The sequence below is a fragment of the Lampetra fluviatilis genome, unplaced genomic scaffold, assembly GCF_964198595.1.
Source record: "Lampetra fluviatilis unplaced genomic scaffold, kcLamFluv1.1 SCAFFOLD_159, whole genome shotgun sequence".
In the NCBI taxonomy this organism is placed as follows: Eukaryota; Metazoa; Chordata; class Hyperoartia; order Petromyzontiformes; family Petromyzontidae; genus Lampetra; species Lampetra fluviatilis.
In genome coordinates, this window is record NW_027620583.1 from 58,729 (window position 1) to 81,251 (window position 22,523).

General features: G+C 53.1%; 1 long non-coding RNA gene across 1 annotated transcript; it reads left to right on the top strand.

Moving 5' to 3' along the window:
* The first annotated feature begins 707 nt into the window (after window positions 1-707).
* On the top strand, window positions 708-21,270 carry LOC144954098 (uncharacterized). The gene is made up of 4 exons (XR_013641042.1): window positions 708-760; window positions 12,148-12,182; window positions 19,892-19,933; window positions 21,164-21,270. It is a non-coding gene; the product is annotated as an uncharacterized LOC144954098 (long non-coding RNA).
* The last annotated feature ends 1,253 nt before the right edge of the window (window positions 21,271-22,523 follow it).

Here is a 22,523-nt window from a genome sequence, read left to right on the forward strand (position 1 = left end):
CGTGTGTGTGCGCGCGCGCGCGAGTTTGATTCCCGCTCACAGCCATCACCAGCAGGCATTGTCAGGGTTGTGATAGAATCCACGACCTCCTGTATACCACGCGAGGTAGTCAACATCTCCTAGCCACCGTGGTGATGAGAGAGACCGGGAGAGCGAATTAACATCTCACCACGTGGAGAGAGAGACACAGACTCCACATATAAAGCAGCCAGGCGTAGTCAAAGTCCAGGATCGATCCCACGACCTCCTGCGGACCAGGCGAGGCAGTCAACATCTCACAGGGTCCGGGATCGAACCCACGACCTCCTGCGGACCAGGCGAGGTAGTCAACATCTCACAGGGTCCGGGATCGTACCCACGACCTCCTGCGTACGCGGCGAGGTAGTCAACATCTCACAGGGTCCGGGATCGAACCCACGACCTCCTGCGGACCTGGCGAGGTAGTCAACATCTCACAGGGTCCGGGATCGAACCCACGACCTCCTGCGTACGCGGCGAGGTAGTCAACATCTCCCCCGGCCAAGGCCACTCACCCTGGGGCTGTCTCTGTCTCCTGCCAGGTGGAGGCGGCTTTGACCGCTACAGCCAGGAGGGTCCGGGCTCTGGGGGGGGGGGGCGCGGGTGGGGGCTGCCCCCCATTCCGGGGGGGGCGCGGGGGGTTTGACCCCCGCGGGGGGAGGGGCGGAGGGTCAATGTTTGACCCCCGGGGCGGCAGGGGAGGAGGGGGCATGGGTCGTGGGGGTGGACGCGGGGGCATGGGGTGAGTACGCACACGCACGCACACGCGCACACACACGCACACGCGCTCGTACAACGTACACACGTGTGTGGACATAACACGTGTGTGGACGCACACACGCATGTGGACGTACACTCGCACGTATGTTCGTGCACGTATCTACGCACTTACACGTATGTGCGCACGCGTACAGACGCACATGCACAGACGTACACGCGTGTATAGACGTACACACACACGCACACACAAGCACACACGTGTACGTGTAGCCATACACACGTACACTACGTGTACACACGTGTACACACACACACATGTACACTACGTGTACACACATACACACACACGTGGATTGTACTGCTGTGCCAGGCTAGGTGCATGAGGAGGTCACAGGACAGACCCTGCAGGTGTCATGGGTTGTACTGCTGTGCCAGGCTAGGTGCAGGAGGAGGTCACGGGACAGACCCTGCAGGTGCCGTGGGTTGTACTGCTGTGCCAGGCTAGGTGCATGAGGAGGAGGTCACAGGACAGACCCTGCAGGTTCCATGGATTGACTGCTGTGCCAGGCTAGGTGCATGAGGAGGTCACGGGACAGACCCTGCAGGTGCCATGGGTTGTACTGCTGTGCCAGGCTAGGTGCATGAGGAGGAGGTCACGGGACGGACCCTGCAGGTGCCATGGGTTGTACTGCCGTGCCAGGCTAGGTGCAAGACGTCACAGGACAGACCCTACAGGTGCCACGGGTTGACTGCTGTGCCAGGCTAGGTGCATGAGGTCACAGGACAGACCCTGCAGGTGCCATGGATTGACTGCTGTGCCAGGCTAGGTGCATGAGGTCACAGGACAGACCCTACAGGTGCCACGGGTTGACTGCTGTGCCAGGCTAGGTGCATGAGGTCACAGGACAGCTACTCATTTGAGTCGACCTAGGGGAGGCCCAGGACCGGTTAAGATAATCGTCACCGGTGTTGGCCGTGAGCGGGAATCGAACTCGGGGTCGCCGGGTTCGTAGCGCTAACCACTGCACCACCGCTCTCCACGCTGACACGCACGCACACACGTGTGCTCGTACACACACGTGTTCATACAGACGCACACACCCACGTACGTGCACACGCATGTACACGCATGTACACGTGACGGACACAGCGCGCGCGTGGCAAGCGTTGAGTTGACGCGTTGTGTGGGCTTTCGCTGTCTCGGGGGACCCAATCCAGTTGGCAGAGCTAACTGCGAAGGGCATTTCGCGTAGAGTTTATCACTCCAATGAAGGGCATTTAGTTCATGAGGGGGGTGGGGGGGGGTGGGTTGGTGCGAGGGCATTTGACGTCGAGGTTAGGGGTTACGACTCCCAGCAAAGGGCACTCGAAAAACATGTTGGACCCAAAGGGCATTTGACGTGAATGTTTTGGTGTCTAGAGGTGGGAGGGTGGGGTGAGAAGGGCATTGTCGAGAAGAAAAAACCGTGGCACAAAGGGCATTTGAAGGGAATGTTTTGGTGCCAAGAGGTGGGAGGGTAGGGGGAGGGCATTTTGAAGAAAACAAAACCGTGGCGCAAAGGGCATTTGACGGGAATGTTTTGGTGTCTAGAGGTGGGAGGGTAGGGGGAGGGCATTTTGAAGAAAACAAAACTGTGGCGCAAAGGGCATTTGCAGGGAATGTTTTGGTGTCTAGAGGTGGGAGGGTGAGGAGGGCATTGTCAAGAATATAAAAACGCGCGCAAAGGGCATTTGACGTGAATGTTTTGGTGTCTAGAGGTGGGAGGGCGGGGGGTGAGGGGAGGGCATTTTTGAGAAGACAAAACCGTGGCGCAAAGGGCATTTGAAGGGAATGTTTTGGTGTCTAGAGGTTGGAGGGCGGGGGGTGAGGGGAGGGCATTTTCGAGAAGACAAAACCGCGGCCCAAAGGGCATTTGACGGGAATGTTTTGGTGTCTAGAGGTGGGAGGGTAGGGGGAGGGCATTTTGAAGAAAACAAAACCGTCGCGCAAAGGGCATTTGCAGGGAATGTTTTGGTGTGAAGAGGTGGGAGGGCGGGGTGGAGGAGGGCATTGTCAAGAAAACAAAACCGTGGTCCAAAGGGCATTTGAAGGGAATGTTTTGGTGCCAAGAGGTGGGAGGGTGGGCTGAGAAGGGCATTGTCAAGACAAAGCCGTGGCGCAAAGGGCATTTGACGTGAATGTTTTGGTGTCTAGAGGTGGGAGGGTAGGGGGAGGGCATTTTGAAGAAAACAAAACCGTGGCGCAAAGGGCATTTGCATGGAATGTTTTGGTGCCAAGAGGTGGGAGGGTAGGGGGAGGGCATTTTGAAGAAAACAAAACCGTCGCGCAAAGGGCATTTGCAGGGAATGTTTTGGTGTGAAGAGGTGGGAGGGCGGGGTGGAGGAGGGCATTGTCAAGAAAACAAAACCGTGGTCCAAAGGGCATTTGAAGGGAATGTTTTGGTGCCAAGAGGTGGGAGGGTGGGCTGAGAAGGGCATTGTCAAGACAAAGCCGTGGCGCAAAGGGCATTTGACGTGAATGTTTTGGTGTCTAGAGGTGGGAGGGTAGGGGGAGGGCATTTTGAAGAAAACAAAACCGTGGCGCAAAGGGCATTTGCATGGAATGTTTTGGTGCCAAGAGGTGGGAGGGTAGGGGGAGGGCATTTTGAAGAAAACAAAACCGTCGCGCAAAGGGCATTTGACGTGAATGTTTTGGTGTTGAGGTGGGTGGGCGGGGGGTGAGAAGGGCATTTTAAAGAAAACAAAACCGTGGCCCAAAGGGCATTTGAAGGGAATGTTTTGGTGTCGAGAGGTGGGTGGGCGGGGGGTGAGAAGGGCATTTTCAAGAAAACAAAACCTTGGCCCAAAGGGCATTTGACGTGAATGTTTTGGTGTTGAGGTGGGTGGGCGGGGGGTGAGAAGGGCATTTTAAAGAAAACAAAACCGTGGCCCAAAGGGCATTTGAAGGGAATGTTTTGGTGTCGAGAGGTGGGTGGGCGGGGGTTGAGAAGGGCATTTTCAAGAAAACAAAACCTTGGCCCAAAGGGCATTTGACGTGACTGTTTTGGTGTTGAGGTGGGTGGGCGGGGGGTGAGAAGGGCATTTTCAAGAAAACAAAACCGTGGCACAAAGGGCATTTGACGGGAATGTTTTGGTGCCAAGAGGTGGGAGGGTGGGGGGTGAGGAGGGCATTTTGAAGAAAACAAAACCGTGGCCCAAAGGGCATTTGAAGGGAATGTTTTGGTGTCTAGAGGTGGGAGGGTGGGGGGTGAGGGGAGGGCATTTTCAAGAAAACAAAACCGTGGCCCAAAGGGCATTTGAAGGGAATGTTTTGGTGCCAAGAGGTGGGAGGGTGGGCTGAGAAGGGCATTGTCAAGACAAAGCCGTGGCGCAAAGGGCATTTGACGTTAATGTTTTGGTGTCTAGAGGTGGGAGGGCGGGGAGGGCATTTTCAAGAAAACAAAACCGTGGCGCAAAGGGCATTTGACGGGAATGTTTTGGTATCATGAGGAGGGCATTGTTGAGAATATAAAAATGCGGGCAAAGGGCATTTGAAGGGAATGTTTTGGTGTCTAGAGGTGGGAGGGCGGGGAGGACATTTGCAAGAAAATAAAACCGTGGTGCAAAGGGCATTTGAAGGGAATGTTTTGCCTGACATCGCGACTTTCTCACCGGGGGCATTGACCCGTCTTGCGTTCTCAAAGGGCATTCTGCGATGGGTGGTGGGCGGTGGGTGTGGTCCATGCGGAAGCTGTCAAAAAGGGCATTGCGAGCATTTGTGTGAAGGGCAGTGAATGCCCCGCGTCACCACGTACCTCCTGAAGGGCATTTACCACAGGGCATTGCTCTCAGGTGTTCTTGAGACTGAGGGCATGGGCAGGAGGTAAAAATTTAACTGCCAAAGGGCATTGCGAATATTGGTGTGAAGGGCATTGGTCAGTAAATGCCCCGCGTCACCGCGTACCTCACGAAGGGCATTTAACCACAGGGCATTGCTCTTAGGTGTCCTTGATACCGAGGGCATGGGCAGGAGGTTAAACTGGAGCTGCCCAAAGGGCATTGCGTCTATGATGGTTTTCGCTGCGAGGGCAATTCTGAAGGTTGGGTTGAGGGGGGGGGGTGGGACCGACTGCATCGTCCTTGGGTTGCGTACTCTACGAAGGGCATTCGATGAAGAGCGCCGGCTCCGGGCGAAGGGCATTTGCCGCGTGAATAATACGCAGAGGGCTACGTGCGTCAAATGTTCCAGCGGTGGAGGGGGCATGCGTTGAATGCGGAGTCCAAAGGGAGGGGGGGCATTGTTGGTGTTGAGGAAAAGGGCATTGGGATTGAACAATCCGAGGGGGGTGAGAGATGAGAGAGGGCATTGCTGGAGATGGTTTTTAGTGTAAAGAAAGGGCATTGGGTTGAGGAGGGGGTGGTGAGGGTCTATGTCTCTCTTTGTGCTCATGACGAGCGAGAAGGGCATTGGTGTTATGGCAGAGGGCATTCGGATTGAACTCAATCTGAGAATCTCCAAAGGGCATTGATGGAGATGGTTTTTAGTGTAAAGAGAGAGGGCATTGGGTTGAGGGGAGGGGGTGGTGGTGGTATGGGTTTCTGTCTCTCTCTGGGTTCTGGATGAATGAGAAGGGCATTGGTGTTGAGACAAAGGGCATTGCTGGAAATGTTTTTTTTCCTAGTGAAAGGAGAGGGCATTGGGTTGAGGGGGCGGTGAGGGTCTATGTCTCGCTCTGTGGCGTGCGCGCAACGAACGAGAAAAGGGCATTGTTGTGTTATGGAAGAGGGCATTCGGATTGAACAATCTTAATCTTCAAAGGGCATTGCTATAATTTGTTTTTCTAGTGTGAGGAGAGGGCATTGGGTTGAGGAGGGGGTGGTGGTATGGGTTTCTCTCTCTGGGTTCTGGACGAATGTGAAGGGACATTGTGGTGTTGAGACAAAGGGCATTGCTGGAAATGTTTTTTTCCTAGTGAAAGGAGAGGGCATTGGGTTGAGGAGGGGGTGGTGAGTGTCTACGTCTCGCTCTGTGGCGTGCGCGCGACGAACGGAAAGGGCATTGTTGTGTTATGGCAGAGGGCATTCAGATTGAACATTCTGAGAATCTTCAAAGGGCATTGCTGAAATTGTTTTTTCTAGTGAAAGGAGAGAGGGCATTAGGTTGAGGAGGGGGTGGTGGTGAGGGTTTGTCTCTTTGTGGGTGCGTCGAATGAGAAGGGCATTGTGGTGTTGAGACAAAGGGCATTGCTGGAAATGTTTTTTTCCTAGTGGAAAGAGGGCATTGGGTTGAGGAGGGGGTGGTGAGGGGTCTATGTCTCGCTCTGTGGTGTGCGCGCGACTAACGGAAAGGGCATTGTTGTGTTATGGCAGAGGGCATTCGGATTGAACAATCTGAGAATCTCCAAAGGGCATTGCTAGAATTGTTTTTTAGTGTGAGGAGAAAGGGCATTGGGTTGAGGAGGGGGTGGTGGTGGTATGGGTTTCTGTCTCTCTGGGCTCTGGTACGAATGAAAAGGGCATTTTGGTGTTGGGAGACAAAGGGCATTCGGATGGAAATAAATCCGAGAGAATTGTATCTGCAAAGGGCATTGCTGGAAATAGTTTTTAGTGTAAGCGGTAGGGGGCATTGGGTTGACGAGGGGGTGTTTGAGGGTCTGTGTTTGGGACGAATGAAAAGGGCATTGTGGTGTTGAGACAAAGGGCATTCGGATTGAACTAAATCCGCATCGGTTAGAAGGGCATTGACGCCAAGAATGTTGGCCATGTTGAGGACGTTTGGCCTTTCGAAAGGGCATGAGTTGGGCATTCTTATCGCAAGGGGCATTGCTGAATGACATTGAGCCCAAAGGGTGGGTGGAGGAGGGCATTCTGAAATTGTTGCAGCTACGAAGGGAGGGGGATTGAAATTAATACAAATCAAGGGGCATGGTCAATGGATATTGATGCGAAGGGCATTCAAAATGGTACAGAAACCCCCAGAGGGCATTGTTTGTAATGTTGCTACGAAGGGGCATTGAAATGGTATCAAACCACAAGGTAGCATGGACATCGATGATGATGCAAAGGGCATTCTAAATGGTACGAATCCTAGAGGGCATTGATTAAAATGTAGCCACAAAGGGGCATTGAAATGGTATGAAACCAAAGGGCATGGTCAATGGATATTGATGCAAATGACGTTCTAAATGCTACAGAAACCCAAGAGGGCATTGATTAAAATTGATCTACAAAGGGCATTGTGAACGGATATTGATGCAAAGGGCATTCTAAATTGTACAGCGCCCTCGGAGGGTATTGTTTGAAATGTAGCTACAAAGGGCATTGAAATGGTATGAAACCAAAGGGCATGGTCAATGGGTATTGATGCAAAGGGCATCCTAAATGATACAGAAACCCAAGAGGACATTGATTAAAATTCATCTACAAAGGGCATTGAAATGTAATCAAACCAAAGTGCATTGTGAACGGATATTGATGCAAAGGGCATTCTAAATTGTACAGCGCCCTCGGAGGGCATTGATTAAAATGTATCTACAAAGGGCATTGAAATGGTATCAAACCAAAGGGCATGGTGAACGAATATTGATGCGAAGGGCATTCTAAATTGTAGAAATCCTAGAGGGCATTGATTAAAATGTAGCTACAAAGGGGCATTGAAATGGTATGAAACCAAAGGGCATGGTCAATGGATGTTGATGCAAATGACGTTCTAAATGTTACAGAAACCCAAGAGGGCATTGATTAAAATTGATCTGCAAAGGTCATTGATATGAAATCAAACCAAAGGTCATTGTGAACGGATATTGATGCAAAAGGGCATTCTAAATTGTACAGCGCCCTCTGAGCATTGTTTAAAATGTTGCTACAAAGGGGCATTGAAATGGTATGAAACCAAAGGGCATGGACATCGATGATGATGCAAAGGGCATTCTAAATGGTACAAATCCTAGAGGGCATTGATTCACATTGATGTACAAAAGGCATTGAAATGATATCAAACCGAAGGGCATGGTCAATAGATATTGATACAAACCGCGTTCTAAATGGTACAGAAACCCAAAAGGGCATTGATTAAAATTCATCTACAAAGGGCATTGAAATGAAATCAAACCAAAGGGCATGGTCAATGGGTATTGATGCAAATGACGTTCTAAATGGTACAGAAACCCAAGAGGGCATTGATTAAAATTGATCTACAAAGGGCATTGCGAACGGATATTGATGCAAAGGGCATTCTAAATGGTACATAAACCCTAGAGGGCATTGATTTGATGGCATTGAATGTAGCTACAAAGGGCATTGAAATGGCTTAACAAATCAAAGGGCATGAGGAGTGGGAGGGGGGGGGGCATTGCCATCGAAGGGCATTCAGAGGGCAATGTGTGGTTTGTCTCTTGTGTGTTGTAACCCCACCAATGTTGATCTTTTTCCAAACAGGCCTCCGAAAGGATTGATATCTCTGTGTGCCTCTCTGTCTCTCTGTCTCTCTGTCTCTCTGCCTGTGTCTCTAGTGGCACAATTACATTCACAATTGTGACGGAAACTTTAAAACTTTAATGGCATCGTAGCGTTGAGGGGGGGGGGGGCAGGCTAGGGCAGGGTTATTGTGGTGGGGGCTTGCGGCTCCCACATTAGCCGGGGTTCAGATGTGCGAGTGTGCGAGTGGTGTGTGTGTGTCTGTGTCTTTGTGTGAGTCTGTGGGTCTTTATGGGTGTCTGTGTGAGTCTGTGGGTGTCTCTGTGCGAGTCTGTGGGTCTATATGGGTGTCTGTGTGAGTCTGGGTGTCTGTCTCTGTGCGAGTCTGTGGGTCTATATGGGTGTTTGTGTGAGTCTGTGGGTGTCTCTGTGTGAGTCTGTAGGTCTATATGGGTGTCTGTGGGTCTATATGGGTGTCTGTGTGAGTCTGGGTGTCTGTCTCTGTGCGAGTCTGTGGGTCTATATGGGTGTTTGTGTGAGTGTGGGTGTCTCTGTGTGAGTGTAGGTCTATATGGGTGTCTGTGGGTCTATATGGGTGTCTGTGCGAGTCTGTGGGTCTATATGGGTGTTTGTGTGAGTCTGTGGGTGTCTGTGTGAGTCTGTAGGTCTATATGGGTGTCTGTGGGTCTATATGGGTGTCTGTGTGAGTCTGGGTGTCTGCGAATGTGTGGGTCTATATGGGTGTCTGTGGGTCTATATGGGTGTCTGTGGGTCTATATGGGTGTCTCTGTGCGAGTCTGTGGGTCTATATGGGTGTCTGTGGGTCTATATGGGTGTCTGTGTGAGTCTGTGGGTGTCTCTGTGTGAGTTTGTGGGTCTATATGGGTGTCTGTGTGAGTCTGGATGTCTGTCTCTGTGCGAGTCTGTGGGTCTATATGGGTGTCTGTGTGAGTCTGTGGGTCTATATGGGTGTATGTGGGTCTATATGGGTGTATGTGGGTCTATATGGGTGTCTGTGTGAGTCTGGGTGTCTGTCTCTGTGCGAGTCTGTGGGTCTATATGGGTGTCTGTGTGAGTCTGTGGGTGTCTGTGTGAGTCTGTAGGTCTATATGGGTGTCTGTGGGTCTATATGGGTGTCTGTGTGAGTCTGAGTGTCTGTGAATGTGTGGGTCTATATGGGTGTCTGCAAATCTGGGTGTCTCTGTGTGAGTCTGTGGGTGTCTCTGAGTATGTGGGTCTTTATGGGTGTCTGTGTGAGTCTGTGGGTGTCTCTGTGCGAGTCTGTGGGTCTATATGGGTGTCTGTGGGTCTATATGGGTGTCTGTGTGAGTCTGTGGGTGTCTCTGTGTGAGTCTGTGGGTGTCTCTGTGTGAGTCTGTGGGTGTCTCTGTGTGAGTCTGTGGGTGTCTCTGAGTCAGTGGGTGTCTGTGAGTCTGTGGGTGTCTCTGTGTGAGTCTGTGGGTGTCTCTGTGTGAGTCTGTGGGTGTCTCTGTGCGTCTCTGTGTGAGTCTGTGGGTGTCTCTGTGTGAGTCTGTGGGTGTCTCTGTGTGAGTCTGTGGGTGTCTCTGTGTGAGTCTGTGGGTGTCTGTGTGAGTCTGTGGGTGTCTCTGTGTGAGTCTGTGGGTGTCTGTGTGAGTCTGTGGGTGTCTCTGTGTGAGTCTGTGGGTGTCTGTGCGTCTCTGTGTGAGTCTGTGGGTGTCTCTGTGTGAGTCTGTGGGTGTCTCTGAGTCTGTGGGTGTCTCTGTGTGAGTCTGTGGGTGTCTCTGTGTGAGTCTGTGGGTGTCTCTGTGTGAGTCTGTGGGTGTCTCTGTGCGTCTCTGTGTGAGTCTGTGGGTGTCTCTGTGTGAGTCTGTGGGTGTCTCTGTGTGAGTCTGTGGGTGTCTCTGTGTGAGTCTGTGGGTCTATGTGTGAGTCTGTGGGTGTCTCTGTGTGAGTCTGTGGGTGTCTCTGTGTGAGTCTGTGGGTGTCTCTGTGTGTCTCTGTGTGAGTCTGTGGGTGTCTCTGAGTCTGTGGGTGTCTGTGTGAGTCTGTGGGTGTCTCTGTGTGAGTCTGTGGGTGTCTCTGTGTGAGTCTGTGGGTGTCTCTGTGCGTCTCTGTGTGAGTGTGGGTGTCTCTGTGTGAGTCTGTGGGTGTCTCTGTGTGAGTCTGTGGGTGTCTCTGTGTGAGTCTGTGGGTGTCTCTGTGTGAGTCTGTGGGTGTCTCTGTGCGTCTCTGTGTGAGTGTGGGTGTCTCTGTGTGAGTCTGTGGGTGTCTCTGTGCGTCTCTGTGTGAGTGTGGGTGTCTCTGTGTGAGTCTGTGGGTGTCTCTGTGTGAGTCTGTGGGTGTCTCTGTGTGAGTCTGTGGGTGTCTCTGTGTGAGTCTGTGGGTGTCTGTGTGAGTCTGTGGGTGTCTGTGTGAGTCTGTGGGTGTCTCTGTGTGAGTCTGTGGGTGTCTCTGTGTGAGTCTGTGGGTGTCTCTGTGTGAGTCTGTGGGTGTCTCTGTGCGTCTCTGTGTGAGTCTGTGGGTGTCTCGGAGTCTGTGGGTGTCTGTGTGAGTCTGTGGGTGTCTCTGTGTGAGTCTGTGGGTGTCTCTGTGTGAGTCTGTGGGTGCGTCTGTGTGAGTCTGTGGGTGTCTCTGTGTGAGTCTGTGGGTGTCTCTGAGTCTGTGGGTGTCTGTGAGTCTGTGGGTGTCTCTGTGTGAGTCTGTGGGTGTCTCTGTGTGAGTCTGTGGGTGTCTCTGTGTGAGTCTGTGGGTGTCTCTGTGCGTCTCTGTGTGAGTCTGTGGGTGTCTCTGTGTGAGTCTGTGGGTGTCTCTGTGTGAGTCTGTGGGTGTCTCTGTGTGAGTCTGTGGGTGTCTCTGTGTGAGTCTGTGGGTGTCTGTGTGAGTCTGTGGGTGTCTCTGTGTGAGTCTGTGGGTGTCTCTGTGCGTCTCTGTGTGAGTCTGTGGGTGTCTCTGTGTGAGTCTGTGGGTGTCTCTGAGTCTGTGGGTGTCTCTGTGTGAGTCTGTGGGTGTCTCTGTGTGAGTCTGTGGGTGTCTCTGTGTGAGTCTGTGGGTGTCTCTGTGCGTCTCTGTGTGAGTCTGTGGGTGTCTCTGTGTGAGTCTGTGGGTGTCTCTGTGTGAGTCTGTGGGTGTCTCTGTGTGAGTCTGTGGGTCTATGTGTGAGTCTGTGGGTGTCTCTGTGTGAGTCTGTGGGTGTCTCTGTGTGAGTCTGTGGGTGTCTCTGTGCGTCTCTGTGTGAGTCTGTGGGTGTCTCTGAGTCTGTGGGTGTCTGTGTGAGTCTTTGGGTGTCTCTGTGTGAGTCTGTGGGTGTCTCTGTGTGAGTCTGTGGGTGTCTCTGTGCGTCTCTGTGTGAGTGTGGGTGTCTCTGTGTGAGTCTGTGGGTGTCTCTGTGTGAGTCTGTGGGTGTCTCTGTGTGAGTCTGTGGGTGTCTCTGTGTGAGTCTGTGGGTGTCTCTGTGTGAGTCTGTGGGTGTCTCTGTGCGTCTCTGTGTGAGTCTGTGGGTGTCTCTGTGTGAGTCTGTGGGTGTCTCTGTGTGAGTCTGTGGGTCTCTGTGTGAGTCTGTGGGTGTCTCTGTGTGAGTCTGTGGGTGTCTCTGTGTGAGTCTGTGGGTGTCTCTGTGCGTCTCTGTGTGAGTCTGTGGGTGTCTCTGAGTCTGTGGGTGTCTGTGTGAGTCTGTGGGTGTCTCTGTGTGAGTCTGTGGGTGTCTCTGTGTGAGTCTGTGGGTGTCTCTGTGTGAGTCTGTGGGTGTCTCTGTGCGTCTCTGTGTGAGTCTGTGGGTGTCTCTGTGTGAGTCTGTGGGTGTCTCTGAGTCTGTGGGTGTCTCTGAGTCTGTGGATGTCTCTGTGTGAGTCTGGGAGATCTTTCAACCTGGAGATTTCAGTGAGGGCTTAGTGGTTTAGTTCGAGGTGTGGGAGGGTGGTCGGTAGGTGGGTGGCTTAGGCAGCCGCTGTGGTGTTGAATCGACCGCGATGCATAAACCCTGAACATGCTCCTCACCCTGCCCTCTTACCCCCCCTTCCTCCCCGTTTGACGCAGCAGTGGAGAGAGACTGCCCTACGGTATGCACGGTGGTAAGTGCGGAGCGGAGCGTGCGTGCGGGCGGGCGTTGTCGTTGATGCTGTGGTGGTTTGTCCACGTTTCCGTGACGGGGCCAAGTAGATTTGCGTTGGCCTAGGAGTTGGCGGCGGTGGTGGTTGTTGTGATGTTGATGATGAAGGGGGGGGGGGGGGGTGATGGTCGTCGTCAGAAACATCGCGCCCATCGGTAACGTCACTGGCAGCACCATCAATTAACGGCACCACCACCGTCATCACCATCGTCATTGTTACCATCATCATCGTCATTGTTACCATCATCATCGTCATTGTTACCATTATCATCGTCATCATCGTCATTGTTACCATCATCGTCATCATCAATAGCAGCGTCATCATCACCACCATCAATAGTGGCACCACCACCATCTTCGCCATCGCCTTCATTGTCGCCTTCATCGTCACCGTCATCCTCGTCATCGTTACCACCATCCTCACCATCCTCACCATCCTCACCATCCTCACCATCCTCACCATCATCCTCGTCATCCTCACCGTCGTCATCGTCATCCTCACCGTCGTCATCGTTACCGTCGTCATCGTTACCGTCGTCATCGTTACCGTCACCGTCACTGTCGTCATCATCACCTTCATCGTCGTCATCATCACCTTCATCGTCGTCACCATCGTCACGGTCACCATCGTCACGGTCACCACCATCAACTCGCCGCCGTCCCGCGGTCAACGCAAAACTCCCCACGGTCGTCCTTTTGCTGGACCTGGCCCTGTCACGGCAATGTGGACTTTCCGCTCCCCCCCCCCCCTCCCTCTGCCATGTTCGTGGGGGGGCGGGTGGGGGGGGGTGGAGTGGGGGGTCTTGAGACCCGGGAGAGGGTTATGGGGTAATTGGGGGGGGAGGGGGGCGGTGAAGGTGACGGGGGCGGTGAGGTGACGGTGGCCGTGGATCTTGTGACGCCTCTTCACCTGCAGTGAGAGGGCGATACGGAGGGGCGTTGATGATGATGGTGACGATGGTGACGATGGTGATGATGACGATGATGATGGTGATGTTGATCATCCTGAGACTCGGTCTCAAGACTTTGATCATCCTGAGACTCAGGCTCAAGACGCTTGAACAAATTGAACAAAATCGTCTGCGCGGTTAAGTGCCGCGACCTTTGTTGACGATGCCTCCGTGTAGATGTAGATGCCACTGGTTCTTCACATTCTGCAGATGTAGATGCCACTGGTTCTGCAGATGTAGATGCCACTGGTTCTTCACGTTCTGCAGACGTAGATGCCACTGGTTCTGCAGATGTAGATGCCACTGGTTCTTCACGTTCTGCAGATGTAGATGCCACTGGTTCTGCAGATGTAGATGCCACTGGTTCTTCACGTTCTGCAGATGTAGATGCCACTGGTTCTTCACGTTCTGCAGATGTAGATGCCACTGGTTCTGCAGATGTAGATGCCACTGGTTCTTCACGTTCTGCAGATGTAGATGCCACTGGTTCTTCACGTTCTGCAGATGTAGATGCCACTGGTTCTGCAGATGTAGATGCCACTGGTTCTTCACGTTCTGCAGATGTAGATGCCACTGGTTCTGCAGATGTAGATGCCACTGGTTCTTCACGTTCTGCAGATGTAGATGCCACTAGCCCTAAAAAACCAACAGATGTTATGGACCAGGTTTGTTGTGATCTCTGAGTTCGCATGGACGGGGAGAGTCCCTGTGTGTGTGTGTAATAATGAGTTCCACGTTTGCCATGGCTTCCGCTTTGTATTTTCCATTCGGCCCATCCACCCCACCCCACCCCTCCTCATCGATGTCGCCGCATTCTTGATTAGTGATTTGGGTCGGAAGGCAAAGCGCTGTAATGCGGGTCATTTTTTGGGGTCAGATCGCGTAAATACGCAGACGTGTCGTGAAAGTCGCTACCGCCCGACACAGCCAATTGGTGAGGTTCAGTGTCGCGTGAACAGAGCGTGCCAATTCGTTACTAGTACAGCAGTAGTGTATAGTGTAGTGTATAGTAGTGTAGTGTGTATAGTAGTGTAGTGTATAGCGTAGTGTATAGTAGTGTAGTGTGTATAGTAGTGTAGTGTGTATAGTAGCGTAGTGTATAGCGTAGTGTATAGTAGTGTATAGTGTTGTTAAACCCGCCACCACCCGACACAGCCAATTGGTGAGGTTCAGTGTCCCGTGAACAGAACGTGGCAATTCGTTACTAGTACAGCAGTAGTGTATAGTGTAGTGTATAGTAGTGTAGTGTGTATAGTGTAGTGTAGTGTGTATAGTATAGTGTAGTGTGTATAGTATAGTGTAGTGTGTATAGTATAGTGTAGTGTATAGTAGTGTAGTGTATAGTAGTGTGTATAGTATAGTGTAGTGTGTATAGTATAGTGTAGTGTGTATAGTATAGTGTAGTGTATAGTAGTGTAGTGTGTATAGTGTAGTGTATAGTGTAGTGTATAGTAGTGTATAGTGTAGTGTATAGTAGTGTATAGTGTAGTGTATAGTAGTGTATAGTGTAGTGTATAGTAGTGTATAGTGTAGTGTATAGTGTAGTAGCGTATAGTGTAGCATAGTGTAGTGTATAGCATATAGTAGCGTGTAGTGTAGTGTATAGCGTAGTGTCTAGCATATAGTAGTGTAGTGTATAGTGCATAGTGTAGTTAAACCCGCCACAGACCGACACAGCCAACTAGTGAGGTTTAGCGTCACGTAAACTTTGGCTACGTTCTGTTCACGCGACAAACCTTACTAATTGACGCAAGCCAATTAGTGAGGTTTGTCAATTAGACAATTTGTAAGGCGTTGCCAACTAGCGCATTGGTAAGGAAGCCAATTTATATTTACGCGATCTAACCCTCCCCCCCCCCCCAAAAAAAAAAATCCTGCGTGATGATGATGGTGATGATGTCGGTGATGGTGATGTCGGTGATGATGATGATGATGATGTCGGTGATGTCGGTGATGATGATGATGTCGGTAGCAAAAGCCTCCGTGGGCCGATAGGTTTTTTTTGTCGCTGCAAACTTCGCGTTTGTTTAACTCGTGGCCAAGAATAATAAGAAGAACAAGACGTCGTCTTGGGAAGAAGCTAAAAGGACTCTGGGAAAGGAAACGACGCGGGGATAGTTGTGGGGGTGGTGGTGGGTGGGTGGCAGAGGTTGCAAACGGGTTTTGATTCCTTACCCGTACCCGGCCGCACCAGGGTCGCAAACGGGTACCCGTACCCTACCCGATACCCGGCTACCCGTACCCGGCCGGGTATCGGGCAGGGTACGGGTACGGGTATCCGATTGCGACTTCTGGGATGAAGCCACGTTGCAGGCGCGGGTGGGTTGATTCTAGCAACTTGAATTGTGAGAAGAGACAAGACGTTGGGAAATGAGTGACACACGGTGACTCACCAGTGACTCGCGGCCTACCCGTACCCGGCCGCACCAGGTTCGCCAACGGGTACCCGTACCCTCTGGAACCACCACCCCTCACCCCTCCCCAGCGAGGCCCTGGTCCCCAGGACTCTGATCCTGAAGCCCTGTTCCTGTGACGATCCCCCTCTTTAAGAAGGGGGACCGCACAGACTGTAACAACCACAGGGGCATCTCACTCCTCAGTGTGCCGGGAAAGGTCCTGGCAAGGATTATTCAACATCGCCTTGCCAGGCACGCTGAGGAGAGGCTTGCGGAGCCCCAATGCGGTTTCAGGAAAGGGCGGTCCTGCACAGATGCCATATTTTCTGTCCGTCTGCTACAGCAGAGGTGTAGGGAATTCCAACAAGACCTACATCTCTGCTGTATTGACCTGGTCAAGGCCTATGATACCATCTGTAGGACTGGGCTCTGGGTTGTTCTTCGTGCTTTCGGAGTCCCTGACCCTCTGCTCACGATCATTAAGGACCTTCATGATGGTGAGCGGGCCCGGGTCAAACTACGTGGCCGGGAGTCGGAGCCATTCCCTGTACACCTTGGGGTGCGACAGGGATGTCCTCTGGCTCCCACACATTTATCGGGTTGATAGTGTCGGTGCCGGTGTTGATGTTGCTAGTGATGGTGGCGGTGATGTTGGTAGCGATGGTGGTTGTGATGTGATGTTAGTGGGGGTTGGTGGTGATGTTGGTAGCGATGGTGGTTGTGATGTGATGTTAGTGGGGGTTGGTGGTGATGTTGGTAGCGATGGTGGTTGTGATGTGATGTTAGTGGGGGTTGGTGGTGATGTTGGTAGCGATGTTGATGGTGGTTGTGATGTGATGTTAGTGGGGGTGGTGGTGATGTTGGTAGCGATGCTGGTGGTGATGTGATGTTAGTGGGGGTGGTGGTGATGTTGGTAGCGCTGTTGATGGTGGTTGTGATGTGATGTTAGTGGGGGTGGTGGTGATGTTGGTAGCGATGGTGGTGGTGATGTGATATTAGTGGGGGTGGTGGTGATGTTGGTAGCGATGTTGATGGTGGTTGTGATGTGATGTTAGTGGGGGTGGTGGTGATGTTGGTCGCGATGTTGATCGTGGTTGTGATGTGATGTTAGTGGGGGTGGTGATGATGTTGGTCGCGATGTTGATGGTGGTTGTGATGTGATGTTAGTGGCGGTGGTGGTGATGTTGGTCGCGATGTTGATGGTGGTTGTGATGTGATGTTAGTGGGGGTGGTGATGATGTTGGTCGCGATGGCGGGAGAATCGGTGATGTGGGAACTCGAACGATCTTATGGTGGTGGTCGTGGCGGTGTGATGATGGTAGAGATGGCGGAGGCGGTGATGTTGGTAGCGATGGCGGTATTATGGTGATGGCGGTGGTGATGTTGATGATGTTGGTAGCGATGGCGGTGTTATGGTGATGGCGGCGGTGATGATGGTAGAGATGGCGACGGTGATGTTGGTAGCGATGGCGGTGTTATGGTGATGGCGGCGTTGGTGATGATGATGTTGGTAGTGATGGTGGCGGCGGTGATGGTGGCGGCGATGGTGATGGTGGTGGTAGTGATGATGATGTTGGTAACGATGGCGGTGTTATGGTGATGCCGATGGCGATGATGATGATGTTGGTAGCGATGGCGATGATGATGATGTTGGTAGCGATGGTGATGGCGATGATGATGATGTTGGTAGCGATGGCGGTGATGCCGGTGATGATGATGTTGGTAGCGATGGCGGTGATGATGATGATCTTGGTAGCGATGGTGATGGCGGCGGCGGTGATGTTGGTAGTGATGGCGGCGGCGGTGATGATGATGTTGGTAGCGATGGCGGTGTTTTGGTGATGGCGGGGGCGGTGATGATGTTGGTAGAGATGGCGGCGGTGATGTTGGTAGCAATGGCGGTGGGGGTGATGATGATGTTGGTAGTGATGGTGGCGGCGGTGATGTTGGTAGCGATGGTGATGGCGGTGATGATGATGTGGTAGCGATGGTGATGGTGGCGGCGGCGATGATGTTGGTAGCGATGGTGATGGCGGTGATGATGATGTGGTAGCGATGGTGGCGGTGATGATGTTGATAGTGATGGCGGCGGTGATGGTGATGGCGGTGGTGATGATGATGTTGATAGCGATGGTGGCGGCGGTGATGTTGGTAGCGATGGTGGTGATGGCAGAAGAGACGGTGACGCGGGCGCTAGAGCGTTGTTGTGATGATGATGATGGTAGTGATGGCGGTGACGATGATGATGGTGATGGTAGTGATGGTGGCGATGATGTTGATGGTAGTGATGGCGCGAGAATCATTGATGCGGGCGCGATATCGATGCTACGGTGATGTTACGGTGACGATGTCGGTGGTGATGTCAGCGGTGATGATGTGGTGGTGATGTCAGCGGTGATGATGTGGTGGTGATGTCAGCGGTGGTGATGTGGTGGTGATGTCAGCGGTGATGATGTGGTGGTGATGTCAGCGGTGATGATGTGGTGGTGATGTCAGCGGTGATGATGCGGTGGTGATGTCAGCGGTGATGTTGGGGTAGTGATGGCAGCGTCGGTGATGTTTATCGTGATGGCGGTACAGTTTGTGGTGATGGTGATGTTCACGGCGACGATGATGATGTTAACGGCGATGATGATGATGTTGGGGATGATGATGATGTTGTTGGGGATATGATGATGGTAGCAAGCGATGTCGTGAGGGTACGGGTTGATGTTTTGTCGCGTTAGTGACGCACGCACACACGTGTGGAGCTGGTGATGTTGGTAGCGGTGGTGATGGTGATGTTGGCGGTGATGTTGGCGGTAGTGGCAGCAGGGTCTGCTGCTAAACTCAAACTATTTTGATAATTGTCTGGTCCAACACCATGTGAGACTAGGCTCTAAGGAAAGCTGTCTCGGGTGTGGACCAATCAACTTCAAGGACAGTGCACATACATTATCAGAGTTGTGTGTTTTGTGTTTGCATTACGACTGCAGGTATTGTGGTCTATGCAAACATGACTCCTTGTAAAAAAAGGTGTCAGTTTTGTTGCCAGATAGAAGGGTTAAAAAACCAAACATCATATTTTTTACTGGCAAATGAGGTTGCAATGGTGTAAAACTATTTTTGTTGTTATTGTACCCGCTGTGCTGCTGCTATGCAAGCCGTTCCTGTATCGTGCAGGCAAGCGGTGACTGGGCAATCGTCACACGGAATGATATCGGCTTGATCAGTGCCCGATGATGTCTTCACCGTTGTCATCCTGTGTGGAGTTTATAGCAGCTTCCAAGCGCTTGAATCGTGCGAGGTCGATTTTAAATGTGCGAGGGCGGGGAAACCGGATGACCGGTAGAGAAATCTTAAGCGGGGAGAGAGACGCAGACTCCGGATATACAGCAGCAGCAGCAGCAGGCGTGGTCAGGGTTGGGATCAAATCCACGACCTCCTGCGTACCAGGCGAGGTAGTCAACATCTCCTAGCCACTGTGGTGATGATGATAGTGATCGAATCCACGACCTCCTGCGTACCGGGCGAGGTAGTCAACATCTAGTCACCGTGGTGATGATGATAGTGAACTAACCCACGACGTCTTGCGTACCGGGCGAGGTAGTCAACATCTAGTCACCGTGATGATAGTGATCGAACCCACGACCTCCTGCGTACCAGGCGAGGTAGTCAACATCTCCTAGCCACTGTGGTGATGATGATAGTGATCGAACCCACGACCTCCTGCGTACCAGGCGAGGTGCGATGTTTGCGATGTTCGTAACGGTGGCGGTGCGGTTATGTCGTGATGGCGATGATGTTGATGATGGCGATGATGTTGATGATGGTGATGTTAATGATGGCGGGGCAATGTTGGTGACGTTCACGGCGATGTTGATGGCGGTGATGGCGATGTTTGCGATGTTGATGGCGATGTTCACGGACCACCGCGGCCGCCTTGCCGTGATGGCGGCGTCATCGGAGGGGGGGAGGGGAAGGGTGTCTTTAACGTCCTTGGAGTTTGTGGTGTTGGTGATGACGGTGCTGTTTTGCCGTGGCGGTGACGATGTTGGTGTAACGGGGGGGGGGGGGGGCGATGGCGATGTTTTGGTGGCGGTGACGATGTGGGCGGTGAAGGCGCAGCGATGGTGCGAGTTGGTTGTTGCGATGGTTGTGCTGACGCGTGTCCGTGTGTGTGTCCGTGCGTGTGTGTGCCGTGTGTGTGTCCGTGTGCGTGTGTGTGCGTGTCTGTGTGTGTGTCCGTGCGTGTGTCCGTGCGTGTGTCCGTGCGTGTGTCCGTGTGTGTGTCCGTGTGTGTGCCGTGTGTGTCCGTGCGTGTGTGCCGTGCGTCTGTCTCTCAGCTCCCAGAGATCCGAGCATGGGGCGTGAGCCACGCGACCACGGTGAGCGCACGTCACCACCGTCGTCACCACCACCATCATCGTCATCATCACCACGGTTACCACCATCGTCATCACCATCATCACCGTTACCACCATCATCGTCACCACCACCACCGTCGTAATCATCACCGTCACCACCACCATCGTCATCACCATCATCACCATCGTCATCACCACCGTTACCACCATCATCACCATCGTCATCATCACCATCGTCACCACCACCGTCACCACCGTCACCAACACCGTTACCACCATCGTCACCACCACCGTCACCACCGTCACCAACACCGTTACCACCATCGTCACCACCACCGTCACCACCGTCACCAACACCGTTACCACCATCGTCACCACCACCGTCACCACCGTCACCAACACCGTTACCACCATCGTCACCACCACCGTCACCACCGTCACCAACACCGTTACCACCATCGTCACCACCACCGTCATGATGGTGATCTAACCCACGACCTCCTGCGTATCATGTGAGGTAGTCAACATCTCCTAGCCACCGTGATGATGATGGTGATCGAACCCACGACCTCCTGCGTACCAGGCGAAGTAGTCAACATCTCCTAGCCACTGTGATGATGATGATGATAGAGATCTAACCCACGACTTCCTGCGTACCAGGCGAGGTAGTCAACATCTCCTAGCCACCGTGGTGATGATGATGATAGAGATCTAACCCACGACCTCCTGTGTACCAGGCGAGGTAGTCAACATCTAGCCACTGTGATGATGATGATGATGATAGAGATCTAACCCACGACTTCCTGCGTACCAGGCGAGGTAGTCAACATCTCCTAGCCACTGTGATGATGATGATGATAGTGATCGAATCCACGACCTCCTGCGTACCAGGCGAGGTAGTCAACATCTCCTAGCCGTTCCTTTCATTGGCTACCATAGTCTGATGAGCTCCCCCCCTCCCTCTCCCTCCCCCCTCAACTCGCTTTTAAGGGATTACATCTTGAATCATTGCCTCACTTGATACAGCTAATCTGGCTGTGACGGTCCCACCTGATGACGGAGACTTGTGTTGCCTCCGAAACGTCGTGATTTTTGTTTTTATTTTATTTTACTTTCTACGTGACTTTACCGAAAAAACCTAAGAAGATGATCTCCTAGCCACTGTGATGATGATGATAGTGATGTAACCCATGACTTCCTGCGTACCAGGCGAGGTAGTCACCATGTCACCCCTCCCGTGTCCACCACCAGGAGAGGTGGACAACTCAGAGAACAACACGATCTTCGTGCAGGGCCTGGGGGAGGAGATCACCGCAGAGGAGATCGCGGAGCACTTCAAACAGGTCGGGGTCGTCAAGGTGGGTGGGAGGGTCGGTGGGAGGGTGGGTGGGTGAGAGGGTGGGTGGGTGAGTGAGTGGTGGGTGAGTGAGTGAGTGGTGGGTGAGTGAATGGTGGGTGAGTGAGAGGGTGGGTGAGTGAGTGAGTGGTGGGTGAGTGAATGGTGGGTGAGTGAGAGGATGGGTGAGTGAGTGAGTGGTGGGTGAGTGAATGGTGGGTGAGTGAGAGGGTGAGTGAGTGAGTGGTGGGTGAGGGCTGTGTGGGTGAGAAAGTGGTGAGTGAGAGTGGGGTGAGGGAGTGAGTGAGTGAGAGTGGGTGGGTAGGTGGGTGAGTGAGAGGATGGGTGAGTGAGTGAGTGGTGGGTGAATGAGTGAGGGGTGGGTGGGTGAGAGTGTGGGTGGGTAGGTGAGTGGTGGGTGGGTGAGAGAGGGTGGGTGAGTGAGTGAGAGGGTGGGGTGGGTGAGTAGGTGGGTGGGTGGGTGGGTGAGTGGGTGAGTGAGAGGGTGGGTGAGTGGGTGGGTGAGAGGGTGGGTGAGTGGGTGGGTGAGAGGGTGGGTGAGTGGGTGGGTGAGAGGGTGGGTGGGTGGGTGAGTGGGTGGGGGGTGGGTGGGTGAGTGGGAGGGTCGGTGGGTGGGTGGGTAGGTGAGTGGGTGGGTGGGTGGGAGGGTCGGTGGGTGAGAGAGTGGGTGGGTGAGTGAGTGGTGGGCGGGTGAGTGAGTGGGTGAGTGGGTGGGTGGGTGAGTGAGTGGGTGGGTGAGTGAGTAGGTGGGTGGGTGAGGGCTGTGTGGGTGAGTGTGGGTGGGTAGGTGAGAGAGTGGCTGAGTGAGAGGGTGGGTGGGTGAGTGAGAGTGTGGGTGGGTAGGTGGGTGGGTGAGAGGATGGGTGGGTGAGAGGGTGGGTGGGTGGGTGAGAGGGTGGGTGGGTGGGTGAGAGGGTGGGTGGGTAGGTGGGTGGGTGAGAGTGGGTGAGTGAGAGGATGGGTGGGTGAGAGGGTGGGTGGGTGGGTGAGAGGGTGGGTGGGTGGGTGAGAGGGTGGGTGGGTAGGTGAGAGGGTGGGTGGGTAGGTGGGTGGGTAGGTGGGTGAGTGAGAGGATGGGTGGGTGAGAGGATGGGTGGGTGAGAGGGTGGGTGGGTGAGAGGGTGGGTGGGTGGGTGAGAGGGTGGGTGGGTAGGTGGGTGGGTGGGTAGGTGGGTGGGTGAGAGTGGGTGAGTGAGAGGATGGGTGGGTGAGAGGGTGGATGGGTGGGTGAGAGGATGGGTGGGTGGGTGAGAG